At 48.3% G+C, this 13529-nt stretch overlaps 1 pseudogene across 1 annotated transcript; it reads left to right on the top strand.

Moving 5' to 3' along the window:
* The first annotated feature begins 10184 nt into the window (after window positions 1-10184).
* Window positions 10185-11224, top strand: LOC144828152 (large ribosomal subunit protein uL18 pseudogene; annotated as a pseudogene). Its single transcript, XR_013610404.1, has one exon. The product of XR_013610404.1 is annotated as a large ribosomal subunit protein uL18 pseudogene (transcript).
* Window positions 11225-13529: the final 2305 nt, after the last annotated feature.

Raw genomic sequence — 13529 nt, 5'->3', positions numbered from 1 at the left:
TTATAACCATTGAAGGGGTTGATAGGCGGATTGATTGTTGTTGTATTAACCCCTTTATTCCTTGTAGCTTCATCATCAGACAGAAGCAGAAGAGTGCAGTGTCCGAAGAGTCCAGTGTTTTGTCTCCCCTTACTTTCCTTGTTTTGTTCCCTCCTTTCCCTCCATATCACCCCTGTGTCCTAGAGTTTGATAGGCACAGGTGGTGTAGGGAGGAAGGGTTGGGGTTATCATCGGCTCCTGGCACTCCTGCGGAAACTGAACCTGGATCCTTACAGAAACACAAGAAATTTCAGAAACTTTAGAAACCCAAAAGGCCCAAGGCGAGACACCTGCAACCAAAGACACACTAGATTTGCAGGATAATGGCAGTACCTCAAATCAACAAATCGCTCATATCTCACAGGAAACAAAAAACATGCAGAGAAGGCCAGAAACCAGAGGGTCCAAGGCTAAAGAAAGCAAAGAAGATAACACTGATAAGGAGAGACACAAAAATAAACAAGCATTGGAAATGCAATAGGTCTCGCATTAGAAAAGTTGGAGTTATTGGTCTTGTAAATGACATATTTTATTTATTTGTTGGTTTTTAAAATTGCTAAATTGATGGCTTTGTCATTTACAATGCCAATAGTTATAACTTTCGCGAATGTGACACCTATAGCATTTAGAATGCAACATGTTTGGTATTTACGTCACTTAGATGGCAGCTCTGGTCGTTAGGCCACATCTCTAGAGAGCAGGAGAGTGCAGCAGGGGAGAGAAGCACAGCAATGCAATAGGTCTCGCATTAGGAAAGTTTGAGCTATGGGTATTGTAAAGGACACATTTTTTATTTATGTGCTTGTTTTGAAAATAGCGAAATTAATAGCTTTGTTATTTACAATGCCAATAGTTTTATCTTTCGCAAATGTGACACCTATTGTAACACAATATGTGTTGTGAGGGTGAGGGGTTGAGGGTGAGTGAGGGTGAGGGGTTGAGGGTGAGTGAGGGTGAGGGGTTGAGGGTGAGTGAGGGTGAGTGAGGGTGAGGGGTTGAGGGTGAGTGAGGGTGAGGGGTTGAGGGTGAGGGGTTGAGGGTGAGTGAGGGTGAGGGGTTGAGGGTGAGTGAGGGGTTGAGGGTGAGTGAGGGTGAGTGAGGGTGAGGGGTTGAGGGTGAGTGAGGGTGAGGGGTTGAGGGTGAGAGAGTGAGGGGTTGAGGGTGAGGGGTTGAGTGAGGGTGAGGGGTTGAGGGTGAGTGAGGGTGAGGGTGAGGGGTTGAGTGAGGGTGAGTGAGGGTGGGTGAGGGTGAGGGTGAGTGAGGGGTTGAGGGTGAGTGAGGGTGAGTGAGGGGTTGAGGGTGAGTGAGGGTGAGTGTGAGTGAGGGTGAGGGGTTGAGGGTGAGGGGTTGAGTGTGTGAGGGTGAGTGAGGGGTTGAGGGTGAGTGAGGGTGAGGGGTTGAGGGTGGGTGAGGGTGAGGGGTTGAGGGTGAGGGGGTGAGTGAGGGGTTGAGGGTGAGTGAGGGGTTGAGGGTGGGTGAGGGGTTGAGGGTGAGGGGTTGAGGGTGAGTGAGGGGTTGAGGGTGAGTGAGGGTGAGGGGTTGAGGGTGAGTGAGGGTGAGGGTGAGGGAGGGTGAGTGAGGGTGAGTGAGGGTGAGGGTGAGTGAGGTTGAGGGTGAGTGAGGGTGAGGGTGAGTGAGGGTAAGGGGTTGAGGGTGAGTGAGGGTGAGGGTTTGAGGGTGAGTGAGGGTGAGGGGTTGAGGGTGAGGGGTTGAGGGCTAGGGGTTGAGGGCTAGGGGTTGAGGGCTAGGGGTTGAGGGTGAGCGAGGGTGAGTGAGGGTGAGTGAGGGTGAGGGGTTGAGGGTGAGTGAGGGTGAGGGGTTGAGGGTGAGTGAGGGGTTGAGGGTGAGTGAGGTTGAGGGTGAGTGAGGGTGAGGGGTTGAGGGTGAGTGAGGGTGAGGGGTTGAGGGAGAGTGAGGGTGAGGGGTTGAGGGTGAGTGAGGGTGAGGGTGAGGGGGTGAGTGAGGGTGAAGGGTTGAGGGTGAGTGAGGGTGAGGGTGAGGGGTTGAGGGTGAGTGAGGGGGTGAGGGTGAGGGGTTGAGGGTGAGTGAGGGTGAGGGGTTGAGGGTGAGGGAGGGTGAGTGAGAGTGAGGGTGAGTGAGGGGTTGAGGGTGAGTGAGGGTGAGGGGTTGAGGGTGAATGAGGGTGAGGGGTTGAGGGTGAGTGAGGGGTTGAGGGTGAGGGAGGGTGAGTGAGGGTGAGTGAGGGTGAGGGTGAGTGAGGATGAGTGAGGGTAAGGGGTTGAGGGTGAGGGGTTGAGGGTGAGGGGTTGAGGGTGAGTGAGGGTGAGGGGTTGAGGGTGAGGGGTTGAGGGTGAGTGAGGGTGAGGGGTTGAGGGTGAGTGAGGGTGAGGGGTTGAGGGTGAGTGAGGTTGAGGGTGAGTGAGGGTGAGGGGTTGAGGGTGAGTGAGGGTGAGTGAGGGTGAGGGGTTGAGGGTGAGTGAGGGTGAGGGTTGAGGGTGAGTGGGGGTTGAGGGTGAGTGAGGGTGAGGGGGTGAGTGAGGGTGAGGGGTTGAGGGTGAGTGAGGGTGAGGGGTTGAGGGTGAGTGAGGGTGAGGGGTTGAGGGTGAGTGAGGGTGAGGGGTTGAGGGTGAGTGAGGGGTTGAGGGTGAGTGAGGGTGAGGGGGTGAGTGAGGGTGAGGGGTTGAGGGTGAGTGAGGGTGGGTGAGGGTGAGTGAGGGTGAGGGGTTGAGGGTGAGTGAGGGTGAGGGGTTGAGGGTGAGTGAGGGGTTGAGGGTGAGGGGTTGAGGGTGGGTGAGGGTGAGTGAGGGTGAGGGGTTGAGGGTGGGTGAGGGGTTGAGGGTGAGGGGTTGAGGGTGAGTGAGGGTGAGAGGGTGAGGGGTTGAGGGTGAGTGAGGGTGAGGGGTTGAGGGTGAGTGAGGGTGAGGGGTTGAGGGTGAGTGAGGGTGAGGGGTTGAGGGTGAGGGGTTGAGGGTGAGTGAGGGTGAGGGGTTGAGGGGGAGTGATGGTGAGGGGTTGAGGGTGAGGGGTTGAGGGTGAGTGAGGGTGAGGGCTTGAGGGTGAGTGAGGGTGAGGGGTTGAGGGTGAGTGAGGGGTTGAGGGTGAGTGAGGGTGAGGTTGAGGGTGAGTGAGGGTGAGGGGGTGAGGGTGAGTGAGGGTGAGGGAGGGTGAGGGGTTGAGGGTGAGTGAGGGGGCGAGGGTGAGTGAGGGTGAGGGAGGGTGAGGGTGAGTGAGGGTGAGGGGTTGAGGGTGAGTGAGGGTGAGGGGTTGAGGGAGGGTGAGGGGTTGAGGGTGGGTGAGGGTGAGTGAGGGTGAGGGGTTGAGGGTGAGTGAGGGCGAGAGGGTGAGTGAGGGTGAGGGGGTGAGTGAGGGTGAGGGGTTGAGGGTGAGTGAGGGTGAGGGGTTGAGGGTGAGTGAGGGGTTGAGGGTGAGGGGTTGAGGGTGAGGGTGAGTGAGGGTGAGTGAGGGTGAGTGAGAGTGAGTGAGGGGTTGAGGGTGAGGGGTTGAGGGTGAGTGAGGGTGAGGGGTTGAGGGTGAGTGAGGGGTTGAGGGTGAGTGAGGGTGAGGGGTTGAGGGTGAGTGAGGGTGAGGGGTTGAGGGTGAGTGGTTGAGGGTGAGGGTGAGTGAGGGGTTGAGGGTGAGGGGTTGAGGGTGAGTGAGGGTGAGTGGTTGAGGGTGAGGGTGAGGGGTTGAGGGTGAGGGGTTGAGGGTGAGGGGTTGAGGGTGAGTGAGGGGTTGAGGGTGAGTGAGGGGTTGAGGGTGAGTGAGGGTGAGGGCTTGAGGGTGAGTGAGGGTTTGAGGGTGAGTGAGGGTGAGGGTGAGTGAGGGTGAGGGGTTGAGGGTGAGTGAGGGTGAGGGGTTGAGGGTGAGTGAGGGTGAGTGAGAGTGAGGGTGAGTGAGGGGTTGAGGGTGAGTGAGGGTGAGGGGTTGAGGGTGAGTGACGGTGAGGGTTTGAGGGTGAGTGAGGGTGAGTGAGGTTGAGGGTGAGTGAGGGTGAGGGTGAGTGAGGGTGGGTGAGGGTGAGTGAGGGTGAGGGTGAGGAGTTGAGGGTGAGTGAGGGTGAGGGGTTGAGGGTGAGTGAGGGTGAGGGTGAGTGAGGGTGAGGGGTTGAGGGTGAGTGAGGGGTTGAGGGTGGGTGAGGGTGAGGGGTTGAGGGTGAGTGAGGTAACCTGGCATGGTTACCTGGAAAAAATGTGGGTGTGAGCCATGTGAAGGGGTCTGCGGTGAGCGTGAGACCCGAAAAGGCAGAAGTCGGGAAGGAGAGGCTGCGGGTAAGGGTATGCACGAAAGTAAAATGTGCACAAATAGGGCCATGCGGTGGGCGAACAAAGCAGAAGCGTCTGGCAGGATGGTGGTGCCGGAATAAGCTGTGCACATGTCAGGCCATGCTTCGAGTAACTTATAGAGATGCGGCTGACAGGATAGTAGGGTTGAGAGCAAAAGCGCCGAAGGGGCGCCTGTGTATATGCTGCTAATAAATAAAAAATGCATATGAGAACTGTATTATCGCAAATGATGGAAAAGATATCTCACCTGAAAGAAAAACAAGAAAGGAAACAAGACGGAGGGCATTGCTGTGGGGAGGGGGGGGGGGAGGAGAAATGCACACGGCGGGCAGGGGAGGGGGCAGAGCGGGGAGAGCGGCATGAGGGTGTGAAGCAGCCGGGGCCTTTGAAGTGAAGCTAAGCTTCACTTCAAAAGGTGTGGGAGGAATGCGGCTGAGGGAACAGACGGCGATTTGGTGATGTGCACGCGCATTTTAGGTCAATGCGCTTGCGCATAGACCTAAAAGCCACGGGCACAGCAGCAAATCGCCACAGTTAGGTAAGCTTTGTTTAAAGCCCTATAGTCTCGCTTCTCTCAATGCGCATGCGCATTGATAGGTCACGAGACCTAAAACACTGACAAAAAAGCCGAAATGGAGAAAGATAAAAGGAAAAGGAAAGAAAAGGGAAGTGAGCAAGTGAAGCACAATGTTATCAATGACATCTATGATGACAAATCGGAGTTATTGGCCAAAAAAGCTAAAAGGTTACAAACCATCAAAAATCTGAAGGCAGTGGCCAAAATCACTGGACAATCTACAGACGCTCAGCCAAAGATCTCTAACATTTTTTGCCCGCTCCCCAAGGAAGGGGTGAATGACTCAGACTCAGATAAGCACAGGAAGCAACAGCTGGTAACTACTGACGACCAAATAAAGCGAGGCGACCTCACATACGTGACCAGCACGAGTGCGAGCACAGGCACAGGCTCAGGTACGGGTAATGAGCAACCATTCACTGGGATAATAGCAAGTTCAGATCAGGCTCAAGGCAAGCAGCCCATGGACGCAGCCCCGGGAAAAGACAGTGCCAACACAGATAGAATCATAATCGATCAAAATACACCAAGAAGCCTGCGCGCAAAGGATACTCAGGACCCGGACCAGGACCGGGATCATCTCTCCTCCATAGCACAATTACACTCCACGGGGAGAACGCCACGATCAGAGAACGAAGATTCCTCCGAGGAAACAGAAACAGACTCAGACATTTATGAAACAGGAGTATCGGTCACCAGCGAGTCAAGTGAGATATGCGAAAATAGCGATGACCAAATACCAGATGTTACAACCTTGGAGGTGTCTGACCACACAGGCACAATGGAAGTAAATGAATGTGGTCAAGGAACAACCCCAAAAAAGAGAGGAAAAAAAAAAGGTCAAGACAAAAAATACCGCACAAGCCAACTTATGATGAAACCACCGATCCAGGGAGCAATTTGGAGCGAGCCAAAGAAAGAACTAAATATAAAAAGAACAGCTCAACCCCAAAATCAACAGGAGAAACAGGAGGTAACCAACACACCAAAGGGATTATCAAGGGAGGAGCCAAAAACCCACCTGGAGATAGTAGTAGTCCGGGAAAGCCTGCAGAACCATCATTGAGCGAAGTTCTCAATTCCATCAGGAGTTTCCACACAGACGTGAAAACGGACAGCCAGAGGATCCATGCAGCCATACAAAAATTGCAAGATGCTATCCAAAAAGTGGGCAACACTTGCTCAGAGATCGCAGACAGAATGGTGTCGATTGAAACAAGCACAGAAAATCTTGAGACCGATATCTCCACTCTTCAAACCCAGGGAAAAGAACAGACGGGTATCATAAAGGACCTTATGCTCAAAGTTGAAGACCTAGAAAATTGCGGCAGAAGAAACAATCTGCGTTTTCTCGGAATCCCCGAAGGTGCAGAGGGCAACGACCCAAAAGGTTTCATATCAAATTCTTCCCCCGGTCATGGACTTCTTGATTACGGTCATTACTCAAATCTGCAACTCTATGTTTAGATCAGGGATCTATCCGAACATACTCAAAAAAACTCTCCTAAAACCACTCTTAACAAAACCACATCTAGATAAGGACGATTTGAAAAACTATCGACCGATAGCCAGCCTCCCATTCTTGGCAAAAGTTGCAGAAAAAGCAACGAATTCCCAGTTATCAGAATTCATCGAGGAACATCACCAATTGGATAGCAACCAATTCGGGTTCCGCAAGTTCCACGGCACAGAAACCGCCTTGATCAAAGCCGCCGATGACATCAGAGTCATTCGAGATCAAGGAGGAACAGCAGTACTAGTGTTTCTAGATCTATCTGCAGCTTTCGACACGGTCGACCATTCGATCCTGGTCGATCGTGTCGAAAAAATGGGCATTCAACAGGCAGCTAAGGGCTTATTGGCCTCCTTTATGTCCGAAAGAACACAGGCTGTCACCCTGGGTACGTTCCAGTCGGCTAATCTGTCTCTGCCTTGCGGGGTCCCACAAGGCTCATCCCTGAGTCCGACACTCTTTAATATCTATGTGTCGGACCTAGCTAAAATCATCAAAGCGCATGGGATGAGCCTTACCTCATATGCAGATGATACTCAGTTAGTCTTCGCCATCAAAAACGATGGAGAAAGGGTGGCCGAGAGTTTTAAAGCAGGTATGCTGGCAATTGGAGACTGGATGTCCTCCAATTGTCTAAAGCTCAATTCCGAAAAGACGGAGGTTGTCATATTTGGACAACTAGCCCCAAGCTGGTGGCCCGCGTCTTTCGGAACCCTGCCCAAACCTGTTCCTAAAGTAAGGAACCTGGGAGTTGTCTTCGATGAAAACCTTAACTTTGTTGCCCATGCCAACCAAATAGCGGCTACAGCTTTTCATAAGCTGCGACTAGTAAGGAAAATCATCCCCTTCCTACCTGATAGTGCCGGCAAAACCCTGATAAGTTCCCTGGTGTTATCCTCACTGGACTACTGCAATGGCCTTTTTGCCAATGCTCAGATCCGTGTAATCAACAAAATGCAGACCATACAAAATGCGGCAGCAAGACTCCTTTCCAGAATTCCCAAACATAAGCCCATCGCTGATACAATCAGAAACTATCACTGGCTCCCAATCAGAAACCGGATCAAGTTCAAGACTCTATGTATCGTATACAAAGCACTGCATAAGCAAGGACCTCAGTTCCTCAAAGACCAGTTGACACCCTACTGCCCCCCCAGACTACTTCGATCCACTACCCTCAACGAACTAGTGGTGCCACGCAGCAAGACTCTCTTTTGGGGAGATCGCCGGTTCATGGTCACGGCACCAAGACTGTGGAACACGTTGCCTTAGTCGATCAGGACCAGTCACTCCCTCTGGTCATTCCGTAAAAAGCTAAAAACCTGGCTGTTTAATCAGTAAACCCTAATGAACCAGCTGTGGAGAATTTTGCAGAAGTCGCAGCGCCAAGACGCCCAAGGACTATTGTTCGCGCTTAACTAAATGTCATAAATAAATAAATATCCAACCTCTTGAAATCTGCCCCCCCAGAACTTCGCTCCTGGGAAATTGACAGAGAAATTCAATGCGCTCATCGCTTCCCCTTAGTACCTCCCAAACACACTCAGAAGACAAACCAATACCCAAGGGCTATAATCGTCTATTTTGCGAACTTCCTTCTCCGTGAAGCCATTTATGACATTGCCAGGCCAACAAACAAAAGAGAATACAAAGGATTGACCTTTTTTGTCCATCCAGACCTCGCACATGCTACGGTGGAACGGCGGTGGAGAATGCGGCAACTCTTTACTCCATTCGAGCAAATTGGAGCTACGGTGTTTTTACAAAATCCAGCCCGATTAAAAATAATTTACAAAGGTTCTACCAAAAACTTTACAAGCGAAATTCAAGCGGAAGCTTACTTAAAAGAAATATCCGAGCCAAAGACACAAAACACGAGTAAACAGTAACATACACCAAACGTAACGGAGCGAGTCGTAAACCAAACCGAAATGGACTCTATTGCTAAACATTCAAGGGACTAAGGGACTCATGCTGAAAGAGGGGCAGGGAGGTGGATGGGGAAATGGTAATGTCTTACACCGTAAAATATGTTTATATTCACCCTGTTCACTTCACTCATATTCACATATGGTCAGGACGTCGAGCGAGGTGTACCGCCCGCTCTGACGCCCACACCTGGGTGCCCGATGGCCCAGGATGCCTCGATTGTTGGGGGGGTGAGGGGGGTAGGGGGACTCCAGGGAAGACAGTGGAGGGCGGGGAGGAGAGGGAGTGGAGGAGGGGGAGGTGGGGAGGGTGGACATTCCGGCACACAGGAAATAAAATAAGAGCTGATTACAAATAGGAGTAACTCCATAGTAACACTTAAGCATACACAGCACAAAAGGAAGGAAAAAACAAAGAAATATACATGGGCAATCTAAAAATACTATCCATTAATATTTGTGGAATAAATGACCTACGAAAAAGACAAAAAGTTGCAATAAGTCTGAGATCGACCGGGGCTAGCATTATTTGTCTCCAAGAGACTCACGTGGAAGGTTCACAACATCATCTACTACAAACACTAGGCTACAAATTGATCATCGCCACAACACAAGCAACTAAGACTTGTGGGGTAGCTATCTTGGCAACACATAGAGGGCTCCAATTTACTCGATCCGCAGCAGATAAATTTGGGAGATGGGCGATAACGGAATGTAACTACGGTCTTGGAAAGAGACTAACCATCTGCTCCATTTACGGAGGAGTCACAGATGATCCAGACCTACTAGAGTTTATCACCAACGAATTAACACACTGGCCGCAGCCAATTGTAATGGGTGGGAATTTTAACCTAAATTTACCCTCAGATGGATCCTTCAGACCCAACAGTAAATATCAGGGCAGGAAACCCAAGGTTTTTAGAGCGTTCCAAGAGCTATGTAACGTACAGGGATTAACCGACTGCTGGCAATACAACCACCCCCAAAAATCTGGGTATACGTTCTTCTCCCACCCCCATTCGTCATTTGCCAGACTAGATTACATATTGGTCTCCAATGTCATTCTAACTAAGTGTCACATAGATAAACTACCCAGGGTCCTATCAGACCACAACCCACTAATTCTAAATATTGATGTTGGCAAAATCCAACAAGAACAAAATAGCTGGACATTTGAAAAGGCTCTACTATTAAACGAAAAATACTGTTTACTCATGGAGAAATGGATCCCAGAATTTTTGGAAGATAACCTGGGTAGCGCACCATTAGAAGTGGTCTGGGATACACTTAAATCTGGAATCAGAGGGGAAACACTTCGATTCTCTATCAGAAATAATCAAGAGGCAAAACGAAAGCCAACAGAACTACAGGGGAAATTAGTAGAAGCGGAGGAAGGACTTATTAGAACAGTCGAGCAGGGTCTAAATCCAGAAACCGCCTTACAAAAAGTGGCTATTGCCAAAAACAGAATAACGGAAATATTTGCAGAAAAAGCAATCTGCAAAGCCACAATAGCCAAAGAGAAAGCATATGAACTAAGTGAACAAATTGGGCACCACCTAGCTATCCGTACCAGGCAACAAAACAGCGCAAACACAATTAAAGAATAACTTTCTCAGACATGACCCAGAAGAGATTAGATCAGAATTTCAGACTTACTACCAAAATCTATATAAAGAAACCAAGAAGGATGAAGAACTAATTAGGAAATATCTAGATCAGGCTACAATGGTCCAACTGCCCCAGATAGATCAAGAAAATTTAGCTACAGAACCCCAGTGGATCGAAATCCTTTTATCCCTGAATAGTCTGTCCCCGGGGAAAGCTGCAGGTATGGATGGTATACCTGTGGAATTTTACGTCAAATTCCACAAACTGGCTTTTCCTAGTGCTGCGGGGGCCCAGCGTCGGTGCCGTGACTCCCCTGTCCTCGGCAACACGGGACAGAAAAGTGCAAAATGGGGTTTGTGAAAGTTGTCAAGAACAAGGCCTACTTCAAGAGGTACCAAGTCAAGTTCCGTCGGAGGAGAGAGGGGAAAACTGATTATTATGCCCGTAAACGGTTGGTGATCCAGGACAAAAACAAGTACAACACTCCGAAGTACCGGATGATTGTACGCATTACCAACAGAGATATCATCTGCCAGGTTGCATATGCCAGGATTGAAGGAGATATGATTGTTGCTGCAGCCTATTCGCATGAACTTCCCAAGTATGGTGTGAAGGTTGGACTGACCAACTATGCTGCCTCCTATTGCACTGGTTTGCTGCTGGCTCAAAGGATTCTCCATAAATTTGGCTTGGACAAAATCTATGAAGGCCAAGTGGAAGTGACCGGTGATGAATACAACGTGGAGAGCATAGATGGGCAACCTGGTGCCTTTACTTGCTATCTGGATGCTGGCCTTGCCAGAACCACCACTGGAAACAAAGTGTTTGGAGCCCTCAAGGGAGCAGTAGATGGAGGACTGTCCATTCCCCATAGCACAAAGCGGTTCCCTGGCTATGACTGTGAAAGCAAAGAGTTTAATGCCGAAGTCCACCGCAAGCATATCCTGGGAACAAATGTAGCAGACTACATCCGCTATTTGATGGAGGAAGACGAGGATGCATATAAAAAACAGTTCTCACAATACATTAAGAACAATGTTGCACCCGACCAGATGGAAGAAATGTACAAAAAAGCCCATGCTGGTATACGTGAGAATCCAGTTCATGAAAAGAAGCCAGCAAAAGAAGTTAAAAAGAAGAGGTGGAATCGTGCAAAACTGTCTCTGGCTCAGAAAAAGGATCGCGTGGCTCAGAAGAAAGCAAGCTTCCTCCGAGCACAGCAGCAAGCTGCAGATAGTTAAAATGATTTTCTCGATTTTCTACAAAGATAAAATGCTAAAAATAAATATATTGAACCCCCAAAAAAAAAAAATCAATATTCCACAAACTGCTTAAGGGCATACTAACGGATTTGATAACCCGAGTATTTCTAGGGGGTAAGCCACCAAATTCATGGGCGCGGGCCAAAATCGTCGTTTTCCCAAAGAAAAACAAGGACCCAACCGAGCTTGGATCCTATCGCCCAATTACATTAATTAATTCCGATTCGAAAATCTACTCTAAATTATTAGCTACCCGATTATCCCCAATCATTCATAAGATAATCTCAGCCCGACAACACGGATTTGTGCCTGGTAGATCCACGACCGATCACGTACAAAGGGTAATCACACTCTTTGACATGGCAGAGGTGGCAGGAGACCCTATGGCGCTCATACTTTTAGACGCCGAAAAGGCATTCGATAGGGTCTCCTGGCAATATCTTTGGACCGCTATGTCAAGAAGCCGTGGTCATGGTTAACGGCAGAATGTCGGGCAAGATCGAGGTGACCAGAGGGACCAGACAGGGCTGCCCGTGTTCTCCCCTACTGTTTTCGATATTTATCGACCCCTTTATCCGCAAATTGGAGAACAATCAGAGAATACTGCCTATCGAAACTCTGAATGGAAACACTAAAACTCTGGCATACGCCGATGACATCGCGATCACCACGAGTAATCCCATTGTAGCTACCAAAATGATGGAAGAAGAAGCTAAGCGCTTTGGAGAAATATCTGGGTACAAATTAAATCAAGGAAAAACCCAGATAATCATCAATAAAAACACTCATTACAGAGATGAAAGAATAGTTGGAAATGCCGTATATCTGGGCGTTAACATCACTTTCAACCTAGACCAGTTAGAAAAAATTAATATGGATCCAATTTTTAAAAAAAATATTTTATTGAACAAAAGAAGAGGTAGTAATAAGTTGACAGTCATCAATTTACAAATTCGACATAAAGTGCTTACATGACAGCAGTGTATCACAGGCACAATTACGGGGGGGACCAGTTCTAGCCATCGCCACGTCAGTTGAAGGGGAAGTACAAAGTTCACCTCTATAAACATTCCAATGTCCCCATTTCCTATCCCAAGTTCCAGGACACCCCCTGATCTTGTAGGCCGTTTATTCGGACAACATACATACATCCATTGCAGCAACCCACTTGATCAAGAATATTTATTTATTTATTTATTTATTTATTTTTGATATTTCTAAAGCGCAAACAAAGGCCCATGGGCGTCTCGGCGCTAATATGGATCCACTTTTGAAGCAAACAAAGAAAAATAATTTAAGTAAACTACATAATTTACACCTCACCCTAATTGGCAGATGTAACTTCATTAAAATGATTGATTTACCGAAATTTCTATACCTCTTCAGAACCATCTGCCTAAATTTTGAACAGCAAATCTTTAGAGAAATAGAGAGCATTTTTTCTGGATTTATATGGGGATATAAAAGATCACGCAGAGCCTACAACTTTATATCGCTTCCAAAAAACAGAGGAGGCCTCTCTGTCCCTAATCTCAAGATTTATTTGTGGGCTACATTATTGAAGTATTGTAAAACCTTATTGACCCCAAACAGACATCCGGTACAAATAGGAGGGGTCCCAACTCCCCAAGAACTCATCCTAGGCTCGGATACAGGAGAATATTTGTGGCGATTAATTTATGACAACCACTTTAAAAAAGTTTGTTTTAAAACACTCGCAGGCATTTACAATGCATGGAAAAATACACGCAAACTTCTTGGTATCGGACGGTATTCCCACTACACTAGCTTCTGCCAAAACAGCAGTCTACCAGAAATATTTTCTGACTTGTGTATGCAAAGATGGGCTAACTTAGGGATCACCCAATGTGGTGCTTTTTTTTCAACAACTGGTTTTAAATCATTTGAAGAATTAATCTGCGAGTTTGGGCTAGGACATAGAGATGTTTTTAAGTACCTTCAAATTAGAGATTTTTTTTATGAAAAAGGGGGGTGGAAATGCAGAGTTTTATAAAAAAAAAATCCAGGCAATCGAGGTAGTTACCCGGAACACCACAGTCAAAATAGGGGAAATTTATAACAATCTAATCTCTTCATTACCGGACGATTTGGATAAACACTTCCTCAAATGGCAAAATAAATTACACATAAACGAAGGCTCAGTCCAACAGGCATATCAGCTCTCGCAAACGATACTAATTTCACCCAAACTACAAGCACAATTTTATAAAACTTTTTTTCATTTATATTACACACCACGCAAAATAGCTAAATGGGGCACCGGTAAAGGTACTCAATGTCCAAGATGTGCATTACACGAAGCCGATATAATACTTATATTTGCTACATGCGATT

Source organism: Lissotriton helveticus, chromosome 1_1 (assembly GCF_964261635.1).
Source record: "Lissotriton helveticus chromosome 1_1, aLisHel1.1, whole genome shotgun sequence".
Classification (NCBI taxonomy): domain Eukaryota; kingdom Metazoa; phylum Chordata; class Amphibia; order Caudata; family Salamandridae; genus Lissotriton; species Lissotriton helveticus.
Note: the sequence above shows the minus strand (reverse complement) of the source record. Positions and strands in the feature narration are given on the sequence as shown.